Genomic DNA, 8,000 nt, shown 5'->3' with positions numbered 1-8,000 from the left:
GGTTTGACCGACGGCCGCGCGCGCCAATGGCTGCTCGCTTCTCCCCGGCTCGGCGCTCAGGCCCAGGCAGCAGGGCCGGCAGCACCGCCGAAGGGAAGAGGGGCGAGCCGAGCCGAGCCGAGCCCCTCCCCCCTCCCTCCAGCGAGGCGGCTGCCGCCGGGTTGCCTGCGCTCCGCGCGGTGATTGGTCGGCTGGCTCTCTGGCTGCTAGACAGCGGGGGGACTTTGAGTTGAGCATTATTGCAGACTAAGCAGTCTGGCTCTGCAGCAGCGAAGCGGAGAGGGGGAGGGGGGAGAAGAGGGAGAGTGTGTGTGTGTGTGTCTGTCTGTCTGTGTGTGTGTAACGAGGGGAGGAGGGGGAGAGCTGGCAGCCAGCCAGCCACCATCAGAATTAGCTCATTGTTCAATAGAACCAGCACAGGCAACCAAACCCCAGCCTGGGAGAGCGGGAGAGAGAGAGACTTTTCTCCCAGCCGCCCCCACCCCTTTTCTTTTTTCCTCCAAGGCTGCTGCACTTTGGAAGAGGTGCAGTCATTCTTTCCCCACACCCCCAACCCTACCCACTCCCCCCGCCCCAACTATAAATTCCCTTCTGGAGCATGCTGCCCTCTTTTTAATCCACATTTGTGTTTCAGATCATGTAGAAAGGACAGAAAGGGAGCAGGGGCTTTTGTCTGTAAGTATATGCAATTCCAGTCCACAGCTCGGAGAGATCTGCATCCCCGCCCTCTCTTTTCTTTGTTTCTTTTCATTTCTTTTTGCCCTTGGCTGGACTCTGCTGCAGCAAATTCACTTGCCTCCCCCCCTCTTCACCCCCAGCTGTACATTTCAAAATAGGCTTTCTTAAAGAAGAGAAACGTGCAGTATACATATTTGCTTAACTCTTTCTGCTTTAAGGCTGGATTTTTGAGTTTGGGATTTTTATGCACTAATGGCGAAAATATGCAGGGGTTTTCTGAAGCTGTTATTCCCTCCCATTTTTGCAATCAACCACAAAAATGCATTTTTTAAATCGACAGCAGTTTGCTTTGCTAGCATGCATGCACGACTCTCGGGTGGCATTTTCTCCCGCTTGTAAAATGAATTTCCCTTTTCGCCGCCCTGACTGTGGATTCCTCTCTAGCTGCCGGGTTATATTTTTAGAGAGCAGTCATTCTTCTTGTAGCAACCTTAGGCATTTTTGCATGTGCAGCAATTACAAAAAATCAGCCACACTTTAAGTGTTTTTATGCAGATTTAGTGATCTACTTTTCAGCAAACGTTTATATACACGTATCTACATACGTACTTGCAATCTTATATATAGTGTTTGTGTGTGTGTATGTATATGTATGCGTGTAAATGAGTTGTGACTAATTAAATTGTATATATGCATATGCTCTGTATAAACTTAATATACTTAGTATAATAAATTTTTTCCCTTACCTACTAATGTTACCACCAGTGATGAGATAGAGGAACTGTGCTGTGTACATAGTAAATAAAGTGGGGATTGCATTATAGTACAGTAATTAAATGTAGAATTGAGATGAAATGGTATAATGTTAGATATTCATTATTTTCCTATTTAGGAATTGGGGGAGTGCGTAGGGGTGCATGTGTGTGTATTTGCGAGAGAGGGAAAAGGGGGTTACGTAATGCAATGCTATTTCCAAAAATATCCACACTGAACCATAACATTTTATGAAAATGTGACTTATTTTTGCTGTCTAGATTGCAAACAATTATAGGTGGTAGTAAGTCTGGGAACAATGAACAACCTTTACATTCAGTACAGAATGATCTATTTTTGTCCTCTTGTCTAGTGGGTTAACCATTAAGTATGGTGCACTTCAAAGATGTGCAGAGTGCTAAGAATAGCACAGGGCTTTGCAAATCCAGGTAACAGGGATTCCTTTGTCCTATATTTAAGCCTATAGACCACTGAAGCACACAGAAGCATGCTATATAAATACAGGTCGTTAGACTAATTTGCATGCTTTTTGATCTTAGCCACTGAAGGGTATATTTAGCCAGTATTATAGCAAATGAGCCAAAACCTTTTGAGTTTTGTGACAATTATGGTGATATGATATTTTTTAAATCATTTGTAGATTATTCTCTTTGTGGTACCGGAGAGAAACTGCAGTCCCAAGACTTAAGAGTCTAAAAATGGTAAGAATTAGTTGTTTTACCAAAGAATTAGTAGTTTCCCATGCTATCAAATATCAGAATTAACCTCCTTCCCCCACCCTCACCACATTCAGAAATATGACCTTTATAGACATCCTTTGGGATTCTGGGGATTTTGCCATACAATGATTAATGCACTCTGAAAGCCTTTGTGAGTTGGATTTTTCATTTTTAGATATTTTCAACAGAAACCTGAAATCAGTCTTCATGCAGTGAGGTTTATTTAATCAGAACAAGAGAAAATGTTTACTATATTGAAAAGAAACATCATAAGTTGCATAGATGGGAATATGCAGACAAAGCAACATGCCACCAAGTCCATCACAAAAATCAACAAACAAAAATTGATCATTGCACGTAGCAAATAAAACAGTGTTAGTCTGTATAGCAAATACCTAAAATGCAAAACAAATTTGCTTTTTATGAGGTAAATTTTCAACAGGAAAACCTCTTTTGGGGAGCTAATTGCTCCCCAAAAAAGGAAAGGTAGGTCTCAGCCTAGCTGAATTGAGGTTTACTGTATGTTGAATATAATTGTTGAGCAACACTACTACACATTTAAATCATTTAAATTTCCCTCTTTTAGTATTTTTCATTGCATTTTTATTTTTATCTATTTCTTATACCATAAAATATTTATCACAGATACATAAATAATCTTAGAGGTCAAACATGATAACCTCTAAAATTAAATATAGCATCTTCTGACATGGGGCCTTCCAATTTAGGAGGTGATGGCCCTGAGACAATAGGACAAATACTGAGGAAAGGTGTCTTAGTTTTTTATTACTATTTTTGGCTCTGATAAGGCAAACTGAGTAAAATTTTATATTTCTTGTCCCAATAATACTTTGTATTGAAAATGTGCCCATTACTTGAAAAAGTTGGGAATCCATGCACTGATGAAATTGATACACCTTGGCTGCTACATAAACAGGCTTGGCAGAATTCAATTTTTTATTTATTTTTTTGTAATTGATGGATAATATTGATATTTTTATCATCAATTTAACTGTTCACAGTTGTGCAAAATCTGGGGTGGGGGTCAAACAATTGTTTAATGACAGTAGACATTGAGATTCAAAAACCTAATGCTTGTAATAGTTAAAACATAAGTTATCATCATCCCATGTCAAAACATACAAAGTAAATAGCCTTAAGTCAAACACTAAGAAGCTCTCAAGCAGCATTTTTCTTACTTTGCCTGTCTGTGAATTTCAGTTATTATTGATGGAAATATTTTTTGTCAGTTTGTGTGTATAGTAAAATCAATGGTTACCGACATTTATGGATAAAATGTTTACATAAACCCTATCAGGCTTCTTAGAAGAGCTCATTAATAGTTACAGGAGAAAATTCTGTGCTGGTTTATACAGGTGCCATCCCATTGTCTGAAGTGGACATAGGGTGTATATTAGCCCAGAATTTGGCCTGAAATGTGAGGCATCTAAGTACAATATTTGCATAAAGATAAAGTTAAATTAATTAGGATAAATTATATTTGTCTGATTCTTTTGTTGAAAACTGTCTTGATATGAAATCTATTATGAAGGCCCACTTTTCATATTTGTCTACTGAAACTTTATCAGTTGTATCTTCAAACGAGTCATGCAAATTCCTATTCTTCCTGGAGTCTACTTTTATGGAAAGATTTAACTAATTTTCATACAAATGAATATATTGGGGTAGGGAATTAAAAGGGGAAATAAACTATGAATAGAAATCATGTTAACAGTCTTTCAATTTGCACCAATTTTGGAGTTTCTGATAGGATGTAAACCATCATGTTTCCCAATCTGCCAACACCAAGGGGGACAAACTGCCCATGATTTGTAAAGATTAATACAAATCTTGAGATTGCAGGCAGACTGTTATATGTGATATGAATTTGACACATGTGTAACAATCCCCCCCTCACCCATTTAGGCCAAAAGTGGCCGTTGATTTTGCCAGCAAATAGTTCTATAAATCAGACCAATATGCATGCCAAACCTAACATGTAAGTTAGAGCTATCCAAATGCAGAAAAATAATCAAACATATTTACCCATCTGTTAAGTTTTTCCATTGTTAACTCTGTAGTGCAACCTAATTGAAATTTCAGTTGGTTGGTCTTAGAAAGTTTTTTGGGATAAGCCAAGTTCCACAACTTACTTGTGATTTTTTTCATCAATATTTCAGCATGAGAGAGACCAGATTCCACACTGGCTTGCACCCTGTGCTAGGTTGTATGAGGTGTAAATCTTGGCAGAATTTGCCTTCCTAATCCCTCCACCCTCCCTTTTTGGCGCAGTACCACTGACTGTAATGAAATCAGACCACTGACATACTTCTTTCATTACTAACACGAACATAGTTGCTATTGACATAGTAATAGTATAGTCATTTATTCCAAATATATATATTTTTTTGCAGTTCACATATGCAGGACTATTCCTTCATTTAAAATGTTAAAAATAATAATAATTTATCTGCATTGGACTGAGTACTGCTTCCATGCAATTATTAAGTACTTTTAACTACCTTTAACTACTGCACAATCAAGGGCTCAATCCTGCTGTTACAGAAGTCAATGAAAGTTTTGTTGTTAGACTTCAGTGGGAACACTTTTAGGCCCATTTCTTTTAACCTTTTGGTCTTTGATCAAAGTGAAGATGTATTATTTATTTGGTTAAACCTACAGTAAATTAAAATAGTGACTACTGAAGGCTTGTTAAGTAGCACAGATTCATCCTTTGCATAACTCCCTTGAAGTCTGTTCACTGCTCTAGGAGTTTATGTACTTTTTCCTATTACATGTGTTTTACAGAATGTATAATTTCAAACATCTTAGAGGCTCAATTTTGAGTATTTACTCTGCTTAATACAGGTGGCTTTTTCTGGATTTACACTTATGATGTGCTAGTACCAGGTTAAGGAATCTTTCTCTGCACTCTGTAATATTAACACTAATAATACATTAAAACAGGGTTGAAAAGACAGAAGAATGTACATAGTTTTCTTCTGTGGATTTTGGAGACATTTCATGCACATGGCATAGTTTGAAAGTAACTTTTAAGTTTAAAGGATCGGTCCTTAGCATGTGTTACTTTAATTCATTTATTAATTCCATTCATTGTGAAGTAAAAAAGGACCCCTTTTTACTTCTTTATGAGGTATAAAGGGCAGAAACTTTGGGGTTTTCTTCTTCTCCTTCCTCTCCCCCTCTCCCCCCTTTAACGTTAGAATTGCAGGTCATGGCTTACTTTTTTCCTGCACAACATAGATAATGAGGTTTCACTGCTAACTGAAAAGGGAAGGGATTTTTATTCAAAATGTTTTTTAAAAACCCTTTTTGTTTTGTCATTTGCTTTTGTTAAAATCTGTTTAACTCATAAGCCTAACAGTTGGAAGAAAATATCTTTGTCAAAGATTCAACACTCTGTTAAGGGTTAGGAAGGCTCCCAGTCCACATGTCTGGATCCTCCAAGAAGACCTGCAGCAAAACCAGAACAGACAAGACTTGTTATTTTGAAGGTAAAAGTGAATAGGTGGTGGTGAGACTATGCAAAGAAGCAAGAAACGGTACAAAGCCTGTCCTTCTCCCTGATCATCTTTAAACAGGAGTTCAGTGTAAAGAGAACTTGCGAAATATTGTGCTAAGGGATGGGTTTATAGAAGTAATTCCCAGTGACCTCAATGGGAGTTATGTTTTGTGTGTCAGTGACCAAATAGATTCTTTTGAATTCAGATCTGATCTATATGAGGGAAAAATTAATATTAAAATGTTAAATTTCAGGACAGGCCATTATTTTCACCATGGCATATCACTGTATTCCAGCATTCTTTTAAATCAATACTGGTGCGAAGGCACAGGGATTCAGAACCGTGCATTGACCGAGAATGTGGGATTAGTTGAATCTGAGCATATCCAAGAATGTGTGCGTGGTAGGATTAGATCAGTTGACACCCCTTACAGCAACATTTGTATCTTCAGAGACCTTATTATCAACTTCTTTGTTGACTTCAGGCTTTGCTGCCATGTATGGAGAAAAATTTGTCCTGGTATTAAAAAATAATTTAGGTGTATTGTGGCAGGGATGCACCCCAGTGCAAAGGTGTTAGATTCACTGCCAATGAAGCATCTGCTCCTAGCTGATCCATGGTCTCACAGGCTCAGTATCTTATGCTCTTCACTTGGAAGAAGGACAATATGATGGTGACATTGGAGAGAAAAACAATGGAGGAAGCAGGATTGGCAATTTCCTGGGGGAAAAAACTACTTTAGGACAAAGTGCTGGTAAATACTAGTTTAAACTGGGATGTTGGGAAACATAAATTATTAGAATATACTAATAAAAATTATAGGAACATTTAGCAACTTGATAATAGTTTTGCAATAATATGGTCTGTTTGATTTTAATTAAATTAAACCAAAAAAGCATCACCCTAAAGCTGTATACCAGGGGTCGGCAACCTATGGCACGCGTGCCAAAGATGGAACGCAAGCCAATTTTTAATGGCACGCTGCTGTCTGCCGGGGACCCCGGCAGACAGCAGCGTGCCACTAAAAATCCTGCCCGGCCCGGCCCGCTCTTCTCTGCCCCCCCAACCGATCTCCTCTTGCAGGGCAGGCAAGCTTCCCCCTCCCCCCGCCTCTTCCCCCAGCGTGCTGGGTTCCTGCCCCTCCTTCTCTCCTTCCCTGCGCAGCTGATCGGCCCTTGCTATGGAGGGGGAGAGGGAAAAGCGGAGCCGCAGCGCGCTCGTGCTCTCTGCTCTGGGGACCTTGGGGAAGGGGGTGGAATCGGCATATCCCCTCCAGCCCCCTGCCGTGAGCCACTCAGGGCAGGGGGCTGGGAGCACCCCCACGACCCCAGCCCACACCCCCAGCCCTCTGCCCTGACCCCTGCACCCCCCTCACATGCCCCCAGCCCTCTTCCCTCACCCCTGAAACCCCCACACCCTCCAGCCCTCTGCCCTGACCCCTGCACCCCCCTCGCACACACCCAGCCCTCTGCCCTGACCCCTGAACCCCCCCACCCTAGCCCTGTGCCTTGTCTCCAGCACCCCCCACAAATACCCAGCCCCCCCCAGCCCTGACTCCTGCACCCTACTCACACACCCCCAGTGCCCTGCCCTGACTCCTGCACCCCCCACACATACCCAGCCCCCCCACACCCCATGCCCTGACTCTTGCAGCCCCCACATCCCCACCCTGAGCACCAAACAGGAGCTCCTGCACACACACACACCCACATTCCCACCTGCACCCCTCGCACCAAATGGGAGCTGCCCAGGTAAGCGCTCCACATCCAAACCTCCTGCCCCAACCCTGAGGCCCCCCCCCCCCACTCCATTCTAGCTCCTGGCCAGACCCTGCACCCCAGCCCCCAGCCTGCTCCTTCACCCCCAGCCCTGTACTCAGAGCACTGCCCCCCTCATCTCAGTGTAGAGAGAGGAAGAGAATGGCTAGAACCAGGGAGAAGGTAGGTACCTACTCTATGTAGACAGGGCCGGGACCCCAGACCGGCAGCGGGGCTGAGTGGGGCCGGCAGCTTGGACGCTGGCTGGCAGGAGCCGGCGGACGGATCCCCAGACCGGCAGCGGGCTGAGCCACTCAGCCCACTGCTGGTCTGGGGTCCCGGCCACTGGCCCCGCTCAGCCCGCTGCCGGTCTGGGGTTCTGGCTACCGGCCCCTTGCCAGCCAGGGTCCCGGCCGCAGGCCCCGCTCAGCCCACTGCCGGCCCAGGTGAATGGAACCCCAGGCCGGCAGCGGGCTGAGCAGGCCAGCGGTGTAAGATCAGCATTTTAATTTAATTTTAAATTAACTTCTTAAACATTTTGAAAACCT

General features: G+C 42.8%; 1 long non-coding RNA gene across 1 annotated transcript; it reads left to right on the top strand.

The window, feature by feature from the left end:
* The first annotated feature begins 222 nt into the window (after positions 1–222).
* LOC141987529 (uncharacterized) lies at positions 223–2,157 on the top strand. Its single transcript, XR_012639555.1, has 3 exons — positions 223–524; positions 635–675; positions 2,093–2,157. It is a non-coding gene; the product is annotated as an uncharacterized LOC141987529 (long non-coding RNA).
* The last annotated feature ends 5,843 nt before the right edge of the window (positions 2,158–8,000 follow it).

This window comes from Natator depressus, chromosome 5, assembly GCF_965152275.1.
Source record: "Natator depressus isolate rNatDep1 chromosome 5, rNatDep2.hap1, whole genome shotgun sequence".
In the NCBI taxonomy this organism is placed as follows: domain Eukaryota; kingdom Metazoa; phylum Chordata; order Testudines; family Cheloniidae; genus Natator; species Natator depressus.
Note: the sequence above shows the minus strand (reverse complement) of the source record. Positions and strands in the feature narration are given on the sequence as shown.